Source organism: Daphnia magna, linkage group LG4, assembly GCF_020631705.1.
Source record: "Daphnia magna isolate NIES linkage group LG4, ASM2063170v1.1, whole genome shotgun sequence".
Classification (NCBI taxonomy): domain Eukaryota; kingdom Metazoa; phylum Arthropoda; class Branchiopoda; order Diplostraca; family Daphniidae; genus Daphnia; species Daphnia magna.
Genome location: NC_059185.1, coordinates 7,650,410 through 7,665,505, shown reverse-complemented (window position 1 = coordinate 7,665,505; position 15,096 = coordinate 7,650,410). Strand labels below are relative to the sequence as shown.

At 38.3% G+C, this 15,096-nt stretch overlaps 1 long non-coding RNA gene and 1 pseudogene across 1 annotated transcript; one reads left to right on the top strand and one right to left on the bottom strand.

The window, feature by feature from the left end:
• The first annotated feature begins 1,777 nt into the window (after positions 1-1,777).
• Positions 1,778-7,521, top strand: LOC123471355 (annotated as a pseudogene).
• A 2,255-nt stretch (positions 7,522-9,776) lies between these two features.
• LOC123471432 lies at positions 9,777-10,288 on the bottom strand. The gene is made up of 2 exons (XR_006645895.1): positions 10,152-10,288; positions 9,777-10,074 (listed from the first exon to the last, which is right to left on the bottom strand). It is a non-coding gene; the product is annotated as an uncharacterized LOC123471432 (long non-coding RNA).
• Between the last annotated feature and the right edge of the window lie 4,808 nt (positions 10,289-15,096).

The following is a 15,096-nucleotide window of genomic DNA, read 5'->3' as shown; positions in this document are numbered from 1 at the left end:
AGTATTGCGTTAGACAAGGAATTTGCTACCTTTGAGGATATCGAGAAAACAATAAAGGAATTAGAAACAGTGCTTTTCTATCCTCTGCAGTTTCGTTACGCAAAAACTATAGGAATGTCGGACGATTCGGCAAAAACCATTTCGGCAAATTGCCGAAAACCATTTCGGCAAAGTTGCCGAATTGTCACCTATGAAATTACCGATTCGGCAAAAGTCGATTCGGCAACTGTGCAAATGTAAATTGGCGGCAAATACTGTTGAATACACTGATAAAAGAATAGCCTACTACTTAGTCTACCTTATTGTAATGTCAAGTGAAGTTGATTGTGATTCTTATTAAGGAAAATTATAGTTCTGAAATGGGTGATGACAAAATTTGCGTTATTTGCAATGATGGATTTACTGGTAGAATCATTCAGTATGTTTCGTGTGTGGAGGGGGGTGAAGGAAACGCTTCCTGAGGTTAATATTATTGGGTGTGGCTTCCACTGGTGTCAGGCTGTATTTAGAAATCTAAAAAAGATTGGCCTTGTTGGATTGTATAGAAGTAACGCAAATGTACATAAATATCTAAAATACCTCGAAAAGAAGATTATTTCTCTTTGGGAGACGGATGAGGAATTAAAAAAGAAGAAAACACAACTAGCACTAGTCAAAAAATTTGTTTCCTATATGCGTGCCAATTGGATCGTAAGTAAAGTCTGGCCCCCTGCAAAATGGTGTGTTTTCAACCAGCCAATCCGCACTAACAACGACACAGAGGGTTGGCATAATCGCATCAATTGCCACAATAAGGATAAAATGAATTTTTACTCACTGGTACCCATACTTTATCAGGAGTCCAAATTAATTCCCCTCTATAAGAAATTACTATGCGGAAACAAACTAATTAAGCGCACACTGAAACTAACCGATTCTGTAAACAAAAAATTGTTTGAGTTGTGGAATTCCTACCCTGAACAGATTAATGGAAAACAACTTCTAAAAGCTGTTTCTGAAGTGTATGCCGAATCAAATGTGTTAAATGAAGCTATGTGTTTGGACGATGAAAAAGATGATGTGAGTGAATGATTGTATTGAAGGGAAAATGAGAGTGTTACGACAGACAGTATAATTCGCGTGTTGGTGGTGGCGCTGATTACCCGAAACCCACACAGCTAGCGCCACTGGCCTTACAACGGCATTTTAAACAATTTTGCTGAATTGGTTTTTTACCGAATTGGTATGTACGATTCGGAAAAAAACAAAGTCAACCAATTCGGCAAAAACCAATTCGGCAAACGTCAAATTTGCCGAATCGTCCGTATACCAACTATAGTTGCATACAAAAAATCGGTAAGTAATGAAATTTTGGTAATAAAGGTAAAACCCATCCATTATCGTTTTTTCAGATAAAAAACCCATTGGATGAAAAGTGGCGGTACAAACATGTACATGTACAATGCTCACATTTTGGCAAGCACAAGTCTAGATCAGCTGGAATTAGGCCGAATCAAAGCGTTTACTCAGTTAAGTGCCCTTTCCACTTCAGGGTAGTTTTCTTTCCCTTGCTTGACAAGTTTAAGCTTTCTTCTTGTAATTTGGAGCAAAAAAACCATCCTATTTTAAAGGATCATATCGACCTATACCGTAGAAAACAGTAAAAATATATTTATTTTGTCATTTCTCATGTGTTCCTAATCCGAATGTAGGAAGTTTAAAGAAAACCCTGCTGCGTATCAATTTGCCAATTCCGCTTTAGCTGTTGGAGGGAATGCAACGCTAACTAGAAAAAAAAATGAGCCAAACCTGGGGCCATTTCTTGAAAAGCAATGACCTTCAAAACATGAAACAGGCAATGACAGGTAAAAGCTATGAAAAATAAATATTGTTCATTTATTTATCACGAATTATGTTATACACATTAGGAGTGTCTTCGTAAGTGTGGCAATCTACTACGGAAATACTTGCTAAATTGACAAGCAATACAGAAAACATCGTGAACGTAACCTCCGACGAAAAAGGGGAAATAAAATGCATTTACGCCCAATTGTCGGAGCAAAGAAGATTTTATCAACGCTATGGCGAAGTGCTTCAACTCGATGGAACCCATAGCGTTACTAACACACCCATGCCGTTGTACACATTAATTGTGAAGAACAATTACGGAGTCGGCCAACCGGTTGCTTTTTTTTCAAAAGGGAAGAAACCGGTGCTACGATTGCCATCGGTCTTAAGCAGTTTTGCGAGGTAAAACAACGCGAAGTGTTTTATATAGCAGAAAGACTCACATTTATTATTATTTGCATAACAACGATAATTTCATCACACAGGTGTTTCTCACAGATAAGGACTGCGCTGAGATATCTGCCATTAAATGTCATTTCTCTAACTCCAAACATCGTCTTTGCCACTTCCATGCTCTAAGAGCACTACCAGCTCTGAGAGTAGATCGCCGTCTCAATGAGACTGACCTTTCTAAAGGATTGAAAGAAGAAATCTACCGGGTTTTCACGACACCGAATACGCCCAGACCAATGAGGCATTCATTGAAGGACAGGAATACCTTTGCGCACTAGGTTAGATTATATTTTATGTTACCTATAAATGTTTTTTAAAGAACGTTTCTATGTTTGCGCAGAGAATGACAGTCTTGGCCATTATTTTGACACCTTTTGGTTTAATACCGATTGGGTAACTACGTGGCCCATTATTCACCGCCGAAACCTTTGCACGTTAGGAGATAACACTACCAGTAGAATAGAAAGGTAAAATGCATTCAGTTGGATGCATGTATTTTGGATTAATACGGTTTGTCTTGTATACTTCCAGGTATCATTTGACCATTAAAAACGTACTTAATCGAAAAGGACGGAAATTTAACACAGTCCTACCCTCCCCCTTTAGAAAAAAACAAAAAACCCGCTACCCCGCCAATAGGTGGCTTTAAAAAATTAAATCGGTGTTCGGATTTTTGTGCAGGATACTGTACTTCCGGTTGCTGTGATTGCCGAATCACCGCGAATATGTTTAAAACGAAAACTTGGTACATGCACTCTTCCACAAACCAAGAAACGAGCAGAAAACCACGGTTGGTAAAAGCCCTAGACCATTACAAATTAAGACCAAAACTATTTGCGGAGAAAAATAAAGAGGAACAAGCGCTGAGTATTAGAATTTCAAACGATAGATTTTACATGTAAATTTACGTTGTCTTCTTTAGTGGTCCTCACCTGGCTTACTGGCGCTAGCTATGCAGAAGCAGCAATAAAGAACAAAAAAAGGCAACTGAAGATCATTTAAGGACCCTACCCGCTCAGGTGAGTACTGCTATGCTTGAAGAAGACGTAGAGAAAGAGATACATACAATGAAGCAATACTTCGATGAAGACGCATGGGAAGCTGTCAACAGCTTATGTAAGTTGTTGTTTATTTCCACTTTAGCATCATTTAAAATTTATTGAACTTTAGTGAAAATGATGAAGAAATTAAAAGAGAACAACAAGTTAGGATATTCCTGTCCCAAATGCACTGATGTAATTGACGACCTATCGACGGATCCAAAGGTAGAAAACTCCCTTCTTTGCAATGTTTGGTGCCAATGACGACACGCGGCTATACCGTCGGATAACTTGGCTGTAACTTGGGTCCCTTTCTCACCCCTCGACCCTCTCCCATACCCGACGGCATAACCGCGGGTAGGGACAACGAATGCAGCACATGTCGGGGGTGATCCAATATTTTAAAATGACCCTTTTTCCCATATAACAACTATACTTTTTACAAATAAAAAATCAGAAAGATAAAGATGAGGTCTTTATCTTTCTGATTTTAAAAAATTAACCTCGTACGAGCAATTTTAGTATTTAAAAAAAATTCACGTGCGAGACACCATTAGGCCTATCTCGCGCGGGTTAAAACGCCTTTTTTGGACCGAGGTGATCCAATACCTGGCGTGGGTACTGTATGAAAATACTTACACATCAATTGTGACATGATCTTGTGAGGCTGAAGGCTGACAATCAGTATTATTAGCAGTAGAACAAGCCATCTAATCTAAATTCTAAACCAGTACAGATACAAACAAATGCGGGCATGCGGCCATGAGTAAATAAACACCATAAATTATGATTTATGATAGAAATACCTGAATAAGAAAGAAAGATCCACACACAGGGAAAACGACGTTAGGCTAAGGCCACATGAAACACGTGAATAGTGCATAATGTCGTCTGAAAAAATCAAATCGTGTGGGGGAAAAGAACTATTTGTAAGAGCTTCGTGAACGACCCATAGATGGTGCTACAATCGGAAAGATCATTGATCAAGACCATTTGGATCTCAATCTCGATCCAAATTTCGGGTTGAGATAAATGATCTCGATCTCGATCGCAAAAAAGTGATGGATCAATCATCGATCTCGATTATTTCAATCGATCGCGGCAGCTCTGAGCAAATGTAGTGCTGCAAGACTGGATCTTGGCAATCAGTACACCAAGAAGCTACAAAATATTGTGAAGAGACGAATGCTTCAGGAAAATTCTGCTTTACAGATGCCCAGTCTTGGTTGATTTCACTCATTCTGTGAGTCCAGTTTGATTTAGGAATTTTACTTTCTTCAGCTTCCTCAGCAATGTCTTGGAAAAATCTATTGGCCCCCGGATTCCGGGGGACGCTTTCAAAGCCATTGCTTGCTACAAGGAACAGAGGTTGCTCTAGTGCTAAAAATGTTATTCCATTTCCACTTTATTTTGCTTCTTTTTATTTAATTCTAATATTCAGATATTCTACTTTTCTACCAAAATAAGATTGTCACGTGGAGATCACGTGACATACGCGTGAGGCATACCCCACACTCATCTCCTTCTTGGAAACAAGCAAGGGTGAATGTACGAGTACATTCGACCTTGCTTTGTCTGAATGTTGCGTCAGCAACACAGGACGTTTACACCTTCTCTAACGCTTCGGGGAAACAAGCAAGGGTGAATGTACTCAAACGTTCGGCCTTGCTTTGTAGTAAATGGTTGAGGGTATCTTTTTCTTTTGTAGAAACAAGCAAGGACGGATGTACTCGTACAACCGGTCTTGCTCAGTAATAAGTCATACGGGTTATCTCGATTGTTCGTAGAAACAGCAAGGGCGAAAGCACTCGATGATTCTACCTTGCTGTTCGCCTACCATAAATAGACGATGTAGTGTCTCTTGAATGTAATGTTCTTACTTGACGTCCTAAATTGTGGACGTCCTTATACACTCGTGTTACACATCACCCTCAAGTGTAACAAGATTTTGTATTTGTGTTTCTCATAAAATTTTCTGTCATAGACTACTTTTGTATTAGATAAATAAATTTTTTTTATACGGAGTTACGGACATCAAATTTCAAATACAGTTGACTACTGAGTCAGAATCATAGACAATGTCAACGGCAAAATAGACAACGTCATATTTTCATCCAGCAATAACATTTCATAATCTGTAAAACGATAAAACTTCAAAATAAAACTTTGAAATAATTGGCGGCATTAGTATGAAATGCAGATTGTGATAATGGCTACTATGGCGCACTCCAGAGAGAAAAATGTGTACCTTTTTTGAAAGCCGACGAGACCTTTTGAAAACATCGATTCAAATCAAGCTACAAGGTACAGGTACAGATATTAATACTCATATATTCATATACTGGCTAACTTGAATATAATGCGCTATTCGTGTTTGTTGTAGACTAATATTATACTACTTCCGCTTGTTCATGCCGTCGTGGTTTTCCCTGCCGAAGCAACCGAAGCGAGACTTATGCGCTGTAATGAGTGTTACGAATGCCCAAATGTGCATTGATAACCATTTTTATTGAACGATTTGTAACATCGGAAAATATATATTGCTTACTGAAAGAATCCTTACGTTTGAGAACTTTGATGCTTCACACCCTTCTCCAAACTGTGAGATTATGGGGATCAGGAATTCGGATTATTAGGATTGAGGAATACAATTCTAGAGTCGCGTTCTTTGATTAATACTTTTAATTCCGGTAATTTAAGATTATTTTGGACTACAATTGTAGAACTTTGCTACTTCACACCCTTCTCCAAACTTTAGATTATGGGGATTAGGGATTAGGGATTCGGATTATTATGATTGAGGAATACAATTCTAGAGGCGCGTTCTTTGATTAATACTTCACACCCTTCTCCAAACTGTGGGATTATGGGGGTTAGGGATTCGGATTGTTTTGGATTAAGATTATGGCGGTGCGCTCTCTGATTCGACCAAATGATACAGAAACTTTTCTGCTTTGTGTATCATTAGGGATAATGGTTTCAGTAATGGCTCTTAAATCCACACCTAGGAAGCAGGAAGAGATTAAAAATTGAACCAATAGAAAAAAAGGTGAAAAACAGTAGATATAAGACGGAAGGAAATGGATATCCTCAATAGAGTTTAGCCTTTTGTTGAAGAATGTTCATCCTTAGTTCTCTCTTGAAGTCGAGTTCGTTTGATAGTTTTGACGAGATTTTACTATTAATAAAGCTTTTTAAGGAGGAAAAATCTGTGTATTTACGTTTAGATAAATCCGTGTAGACAGTTAAGAGTTGGAATAACAGTGTTAAAAGTGAAGAAAAGAAGATTGACGAGCGTTATGTTTACAAAGAAGTGACCTATGTGTTTCCCCATTCTGTAAACCGTAAGTCACCATCCGGTAAAGAAATGCGTCTCGAGCAGAATGTAATGTTTTGTGGTTGTCCTGTGCGAATCCATTTCAGACTAAACATTTTTAAAGAAAAGTTTGAAATTGTGAAAATGGAATTGGAACATAAAAATCATCCCATTTCCGAATTGCATGTTCAAACCTACGCAAGGAAGAAGTAAGTACAATTGAACTGTTATACAGTTAGACGGTACCTACAAGACAACGAAAGCCGGTTTCGCCCTTTACCACCTGCTAATTCAAGATAATAACGGAAAAGGTCAGCCCATCGCTTTTTTATCAAGGAAGAAACGACAGAGGCAATTTCTGAATGCCTGCAGATTTTTACCGAGGTAAATAAGAAAATAAGATAATATAGATTACGACATTTTTTATTAAAATTAAATTTTTAGAAGAGCGACGTCTCACTGACTGAAGTTACCATTACGGATAAAGATTGCGCTGAGATTTCCGCTCTATCGAAATTTTTTCCAAAGGCGTCTGGAATGTTTTGTCAGTTTCACGTACTTAAAGCGGTTGACACTCATCTGCAAAATAAGTTTAAAAAATCAGGGGACAAAAAGAATAAAATCCGTAAATTGTTTCGGTCTGTTGTTTACGCCGCATCGGAGGCGGAATTTTCCGAAGCTAAATCGCAACTACAGGCACTAGGTATTTAAAATTTTAAGTTAAACGTACAAAAAAATTTTTACGAAAATTAATATTTCCAAGGAAAAGAGATTGCAGCTTACTTTGATGGGAATTGCTTTAACATTCCAGATAAGTGGACCTATCTTGGACGTCACCAACTATCAACATTTGGCAACAACACTACCAACCGCCTGGAACGCTAAATAAAATAAGATTTCCTACTGGTTAAATTTTAATGAATTTTTTTTTTAATTAGCTATAGCCATACCTTTAAGGAAGTTCTCCAGAAGAACAGGCGATTACCAGAAGTAATCAGAAGATCAGTTAATCTCGTTAGGCTGCGCCTTAGTGACAGGCAACTAAAGCAATCCATACGAGAGGTGAGGTTTAACACCAAGGGAAAGCACCCGGTGCTGAAGACCTTTTCAGATACTGTCTCCCCTTATGCCTGTAAACTTCTGGAGGGAGAAATGAAAATTGTTCAGTGGAAAGCATATGAATTTGTCCTCAATGAAGTAAGTAAATTAGCTACTATTGCTTTTCTAACGGATTAACGGATTCTTATTATTTCAGGAACTGGACACGTACAGCATTGCCTCTCGTCACACAACGTACAGTTTGAAACGATACTTTCTTGCTTGTACTTGTAATTTTTTCATGGATTTTGGGCTCCCTTGTCGTCATATCATCAGCTGCCACATCAAGAACAACATGGAAATTCCTGCTGGATCATTCCTGGATCATTGGCGGAATGTATTCAATTTTAAAAAATGAAATGTTTCTTTTTACCTAAAATCATTACATATAACAGAATGATGCAGTTGTTCCAGCTTGCGTGTCTTCAGCAACTGTAACGCATTATTCCAAGAAGCTTAGAAGGAAGCCCATTACCGACAAGGACCAGTTCAACTTTGCCACTACTTTTTTTTGTAAAGTTGCAGACACGCTCAGCCAACTGGCTCAGTCGAACTTCGAAGAAAAAATGCAACTCTTCGACAAGATACACGTTTTGATCAAAGAAGGGAAGCCGGTACAGTTGATCCAGTCTGTGGCCCCTACAGAAATAGTTCCACCAAGTTCTCCGGTTGAAAATTTGACTGATCTAGTGATTGATTGAGTCTCTTCTGCTGCTTACGAATCTCATGAAGTCACTTCGAAATCTAAAACGGAGAACAAGGTAAATAAAGTTTAAGTGTAAATGAATTTCTGTTCTAATTTTATGTTTTCTTACGAATAGGTGTTACATCCTTCTTGGAATTTCCTCCATCTTCCTTCAGCGCCACAAAAAAGAGGTCGTCCTAGAAACAACAACGGATATTTCCCCTCATACCACAAATACGCTAAAAATGCGAAAGATGACGTGGAATTTCTAGATCTGCTGGATGAGATGTTTCTGCGGGAGGAAGCTGAACATCTGAGGGTTGGCCTTAGTGATATGCCGGAATTAGACCGCGAAGTTGCTATGGAGGACTCGTTCTCACCAACTTCGCCCGATTTGGTAATCATACCTGTTGAGGTAAATTCAAAAATTGCTTTAATTTTTTCAATTTATTAATTAATTTCTTTTACTAATTATCAGGAGTCTCAGTTAACTACATGTGTGCCAATCCGGGATCCGGTTATCAAGAACAAATTGCTCGGTACCGGCATAGTCAACCTGGCAATGAAGATTCTGAAGCTACAACATCCAGCGATCAGTGGTTTTTATTTCAGTTCCCTTGGTGGATCACTGGAGTTTCCTAGTGCAACAGGCCAGCAATGGCTGCAAATTGTGCATGATAGGGCAAACCACTGGTTGTTGGAAAAGCCAAGGGTTTTTCCTTGCCGGTAAATGTTTTTGTTTATGACAGCAGCCCTGGAGTAAATGCACGTTCTGAGCTGCATGGCATCTTTGCTACAAACCCCTAAGCCGACAATGACATACGTAGTTAGGGGATGTCAAAAACAAGGGCATATTTTTGTTTGCGGTGTCTTTGCTATTGCATTCGCTACTAGTTTAGCAATTGGACAAGACCCTTCAGTAATTCTTTCTGATCCCGTGAAACTTCGTGACCACCTCAGGACATGTACAGACACCGAAGTGCTTTCCCAATTTCCGTCCAACCTACTGTTGCCCAAGGAATCGTGGGTAGAAAATTCAAAGCATCGATGTCTTTTGTTATTGCAGAAGAACCGATTACGCGTCTGATTGTAAGCCAGCTTCATTGGAAAGGGTAGCTTGTGACAAAAGGGAAAGCAATTGTGTAATTTGGGTGCATAAAATGTGTGACGACTTTTACTTTTTTTTAGTTACTATTTTTAATGACTTAAATTTTACTTAAAATTTATACCAATTTTAACTGTATTTACCATTTGACATAACACTTCGTTGCAATTTCTAGTCTTCTAATTTTTTAAGTACTGATAGATTTTAATGACTCTTAATTTTACTTTAAATTTTTAATGATTTTAGAATTTCTCGTCCTTATCTTTTATTGTGTCTTAAAATTTTTATGTTTACTGGTTTTTCCTTCGGAGGAGAGAGCATTGGCTTCAGGTTTTCTAATTGAGATAATAGGATTTCTTTTAATGAAAGACTCCAACCAGTCCTTTCCTGCAGCGAAATTAGTCTCCCATGATCCAAGAATTTTCAACTTAAGATGGTCAGCATAGTTGTAAGCTAATTTCCTAACTTCAATGGGAATTAATCCGAAGTAGATATCGCTTGCCTTTTTAATGTAAGCTACAAGTTCTGCCTCTTCGTCTACGCTGAAAATCTAGTTGAATAAATGTACACATTAATTTTTTCAACTAAGTATTAAGTATAAAGAAGTACTTAGTATTATATATTTACTTTTCTTGAAGAAGTATAGCCAACACTTACAGCTGGTGTTGGTGAGTCACTGTAAATATCTGCTTCTTCCATACTGGCGCAGTATCGAGCAAGAATTCTTTCATTAAGGTTGAACTCTCTGGCAGCACGTACAGTATCATGCACAAAAATCCGAACACCGATTTAATTTTTTAAAGCCACCTATTGGTGGGGTAAAGGGTTTTTTTTTTGGTTTGTTTTTCTTTAAGGGGGAGGGTAGACGGGGTGATGGACACATAGGGCAGGGTTGGGTAAGTCTAGACATTTTTTTTATGCCTTAAGGTATTACGCTTTAAGGCAAGTAACAGGTCGGGACATTTTTGCAACCCCCAGGGTGGTGTGTTTTTTTAAACGACAGTTGGAAATGTTGGACTTAGGCTGTGTTATATTCTATACCCAAATAAATTAGATAGCTGCCTGTGCTGAATGTTTTCAATACCGATTGCATATGTGTAGAGGATCTGTTTGCGACGCAGTAGATCAGTGTTCGATTCCCGATACGGAATTGCGAAAATGTTTGGTATCGTTAAAACATTCTTCATTCGAATTTGCTGGGAATAATAATTACTTCAAAACGAAGGGGTTTATTATTTTTAAAATTATAAAATAAAAAAAAAGCACATTTTGCTCGATAAAAATTTGTTTCATATATAATCGAGAATTTCTCGTAAGGTATCCTCAGTTATTTAACACCTCATCTGGAATCGAACACCGATCTCCAGCATCCCACTCAGAAACGCTACAACTACGCCATTGACAACGACGTAAATCTTCACAGGCAGCTGAAACATAAGCTAAATTGTTTCGGTAAGAAACATTACTAAGCCCAAGCCCTAAATTTCCAACTGTCGTTTTAAAAAAAAAACCACCCTGGGGGTTGCAAAAATGTCCCGACCTGTAACTTGCCTTAAAGCGTAATACTTTAAGGCACTTTTTTAAAATGTCTAGACTTACCCAACCCTGCCCTGACGTGTCCATCACCCCGTCTACCCTCCCCCTTAAAGAAAAACAAACAAAAAACCCACTACCTTGCCAATAGGTGGCTTAAAAAAATTAAATCGGTGTTCGGATTTTTGTGCAGGATACTGTACTATTCTCAAATTCTCAATTTTAACCAAACGTACGGCTTTCTTGACGATTTGAGGGGTAATAGTATTACTATTGTGGTTTCACGTTGGTAATTTCTCATCTGAAACAAACAGAAAATAAGTCAGGCCGTCGTTTCTATTTAAGACAACATGCCCTGTCAAATTTCGGCAAACTTACCCTACAACGTGTTTTCCAACAAAAATATAAATAACTTTTTAGCTATTAAATGTAGAGCTGTACGTTTTTTTATTAAAAGTTAGATAGAATATTGAGACAAATACATGAATTTTTTTACAATCCAGGTGGATTTTGCTCTGCAGCACACAAAAGGTCCTGACAGGCACTAAACAGACTGTTGACAACAACGCACATGGTTTTTGCAATAACTTCTGCTCTGTGCGTCGTTTTGTTTTAAAATTATGTTAGTGCCTTCTAGATATGGTTCTTCATATTTTGTGCTAAAGGTCAGATTTGTTTACATTCCTAAGGGGCCTTACTAAAAAAAGTCAACTTGCCCAACTGAAAACTAGCCCCACTCTCCCCTACTCCCAATAAATTCCAAATAAATTGTAGGGTTGTGACCCGTTACATCCAGTAGTTACAACTTTAGCATTCTCTTCTTCTTGTATTAGTAAAGCTTTCATCACAATACTTTGTAGTTTTTTGCCTATCGCTGCGCTTTTTTAAACGAACACAAAGATTGGTTGTATCGACCGATCCTTGAAAGACCGAAATACCAGTACAAGCGCATAATCTGCCAAATCTGGATTTAATGGCTCATCGTGAACAGTAGCCTCTTTACCAATCTTCATTCAGAGCTGATATATTGTTTTCGTCTTCCTCCATTTCATTAGGGCTATGATATAATTATGAAAATCCGTTCAAATCAAAGGAATTGTTGTCAAAGCGAATATCTTGTAGAATATCCTTTTCATCCCACATCAACGAACCAAACCTCTCAGCTATTGGCTAATTTTGAAAAAGTTTTATAATACATTGAATTTTGAAATCATTAAATTCATATTCCGATGAAAGGCAAATAGTGTTAATAGTGTCTTTGTTCGATAAAGGTAGTATGTTGTTTATCCTTAGATGTTCATACCTAGCGGGACTTTTTGCTCTTATAAGGAAACGCTATAGAAGCCATTCAACCTCGTATCTCATGTCCCAAAATTTCTTGTCTTTACATCTTGCATTCAGAATAATGATGTTAACCAAAAGTTTTTCCTGTAAAAGAAAAGAATATTTTAAATTTAACACACTGTAATGCAAAGCAATTACAGACATTTCCTTGGGCAATACAAATTACAATAGAAGAATCAATAACCATGTTAAAACATCATTGATAGTATAATAAATTGTATCTTGTGAAAGGATTAAAGAAATATTGTTAAGAAGCCTAACTTATTGAAACAGTTTTCTCTTAAAAAGTAACGTAAACAAGTCGAACGTAGTAAGAAGATAAAGAAACACAGGATACGACTACGAGTAAAATTTAAAATAGGTTACAAAATACTTCACCTGTAATAGGAAAAGTCATAGTAATTTCGGAACAGATATACTAGGAAAGAAGGTCAAAAAGAATAAAGATAATACCTTATCATCAAGTTCTTGGAGGATGCATTGAAGTTTTTCCTTTTAAAGAGATGCTATATCAGTACGAAGATCCTTTATCTTCAACTTGAGTACCTACTAATTTAGAAAATATGGTAACAATCTGTGATGGGAATCGAAATATAAGCCCACACAATACACTGACGTTTTTTAAAGGATATTTATTCATCCTTACCGCACTACTAGGATTTCTTTATTCTGTCTGTGAAATCCAACAAGACAATGACGACTTAAAGATGATTTTAGCAGGTATTGATATCCGGCAAAAACTGTTCTTATACACGGATTTTTATGGTCATCAAAGCTCTCATTTTAGCGTTCACTGGGACGACTTTTTTCTCTCCTTAAAAAAAACGCTAAGACATTATTCTGCCATCGGATTCGAACATGCGTCTCACGTATGACAGTCGAGTAGTTTACCATATAAGCAACATTCAATACTTTTATAGGCGTTTTTGAACTGACAAACCATACAGCGAAATAATTTGGCTTCCATCATTAAGAAATGAACTTTTGAATAAAATTTAGCATTTACTAAATCAAAACTTTGTGCTCTTTGACCAAAATACCAGAAGATAAACATAATTGTTATGAGATTCAATCATTAGACTCCCGCATCTAGACAGAGTTTCTTCTTCTTAACCAATCACTACGTATTGAAAAAAGCAATTCTAGATTATTATTCGATGTGGTGTACGTCGTTCTTACAAAGTTGAACCCAAACGCTACACTGTAAATTGTGGCAACGTGAATTTTAAAGAAATGGATCAAAATAAGACGTCTTCTGAGGGACGTGATTTATTTTTTAAAACGACCGTGGCCTAAGCGCGTTCTTATACCGTTCTTTGTCGGTCCAGTACTGCACGTCCTATTGCAATAATTTGGCCAGTCACGTCAGACGTGACTGGTTTATTACCACAAAAACACTCAAAAGGTACAGGATTAGTCAAGTACAAGGGGGAAGATTCTGGACAGACTTGTCATGGGTGGTACATAGGTTATAGTGTTGTGATACGTCAGCCAGTAACGTCGGCTGCCTGGATATGAAAAGAACAATTAATAGAAAGAGAGGAAGAACAGATCATGGATTACTCATGGTTTGGGAGACATCGTTCCGGCGTCGAGTAGGGTTGTACGGTGACTGCTGTGGCACGGCTGACAGACGAACGGGGCTGGCACTGCGGAATGACTGGAAAAAAGAAACTGGACCGCCAACAACTCTTTTTCAATTTTTGAATTCCGCTTTTGGGTAACGGTGAGGGACGTGGACGAGTACGCGATCGGTTGGTTATTTTAGAGCAACACTGCACCGCTTCCTACGGGAGACGCATCAACCGACACGACCAAGGGTAGCGAGTGGTCAAACAGGCGTAGCACTGGAAGCGACGACAGGGCACTTTTTAGCTGATGAAGGGCCATCTGATGAGGCTCTTCCGAAACCCATGCTGCGTCTGCCTTGAGTAGGTCCCGTAGGGGTCTTTTCAGACCCGCAGATTTTGGCAGAACTTATCCAGGCAAGTTACCGTGCCCAGGAGGCGGACGAGATCTGCCGGACAAGCCGGATCTGGCATTTCCACATTTTCACGAAAACCTTAAGAGGGTCCGGTTTCAAAGTTCCTTGGCCAACGACATGGCCTAGCCATGGGAGATCCCGGAGGAAGAATTTGCACTTCTTTAACTGTAGCTTTAGGTCGTGGAGGTGGCAACGTACAAATACTTGACGAAGGTTGGCGAGAATCTCCTCTTCTGTTTCACCCGGAACAAGGAAATCATCAAAGTAGATGAGCACGCCGGGCAGGTCCCCAAACCAGTCATTCATCATCTGAAGATAAATTTCAGGAGCCGATTTTAACTCGAACGGCAACCTGAGGAAGCGATAGCGGCTTTTTTGGAGTTGCCATAGTACACAGATAGGACGCTGTATTAGACAAAGGCAGCTGAGCTGGAACTTTTCTGAGTTATTGGCTCCAGCACGTCCTCGTTTCCAATTCGATAAAAACAAAAATGGTACCTAATAATACAATATTATTTTTTGGAAATGGATGGCAGTAAGATTTTATATAACACATCTATTACATGAACTTGTTAGTTTTCACACGACGGATACCTCCGTTAATTTTCCACAAGAATTCTACATTGTTGAGCTTCTGTTATGAGCTGGTTTGACATGATTTTCCCTGGTTTCCCAACTAACTTTGAATGTTTCATGGATCACCTGAAAATC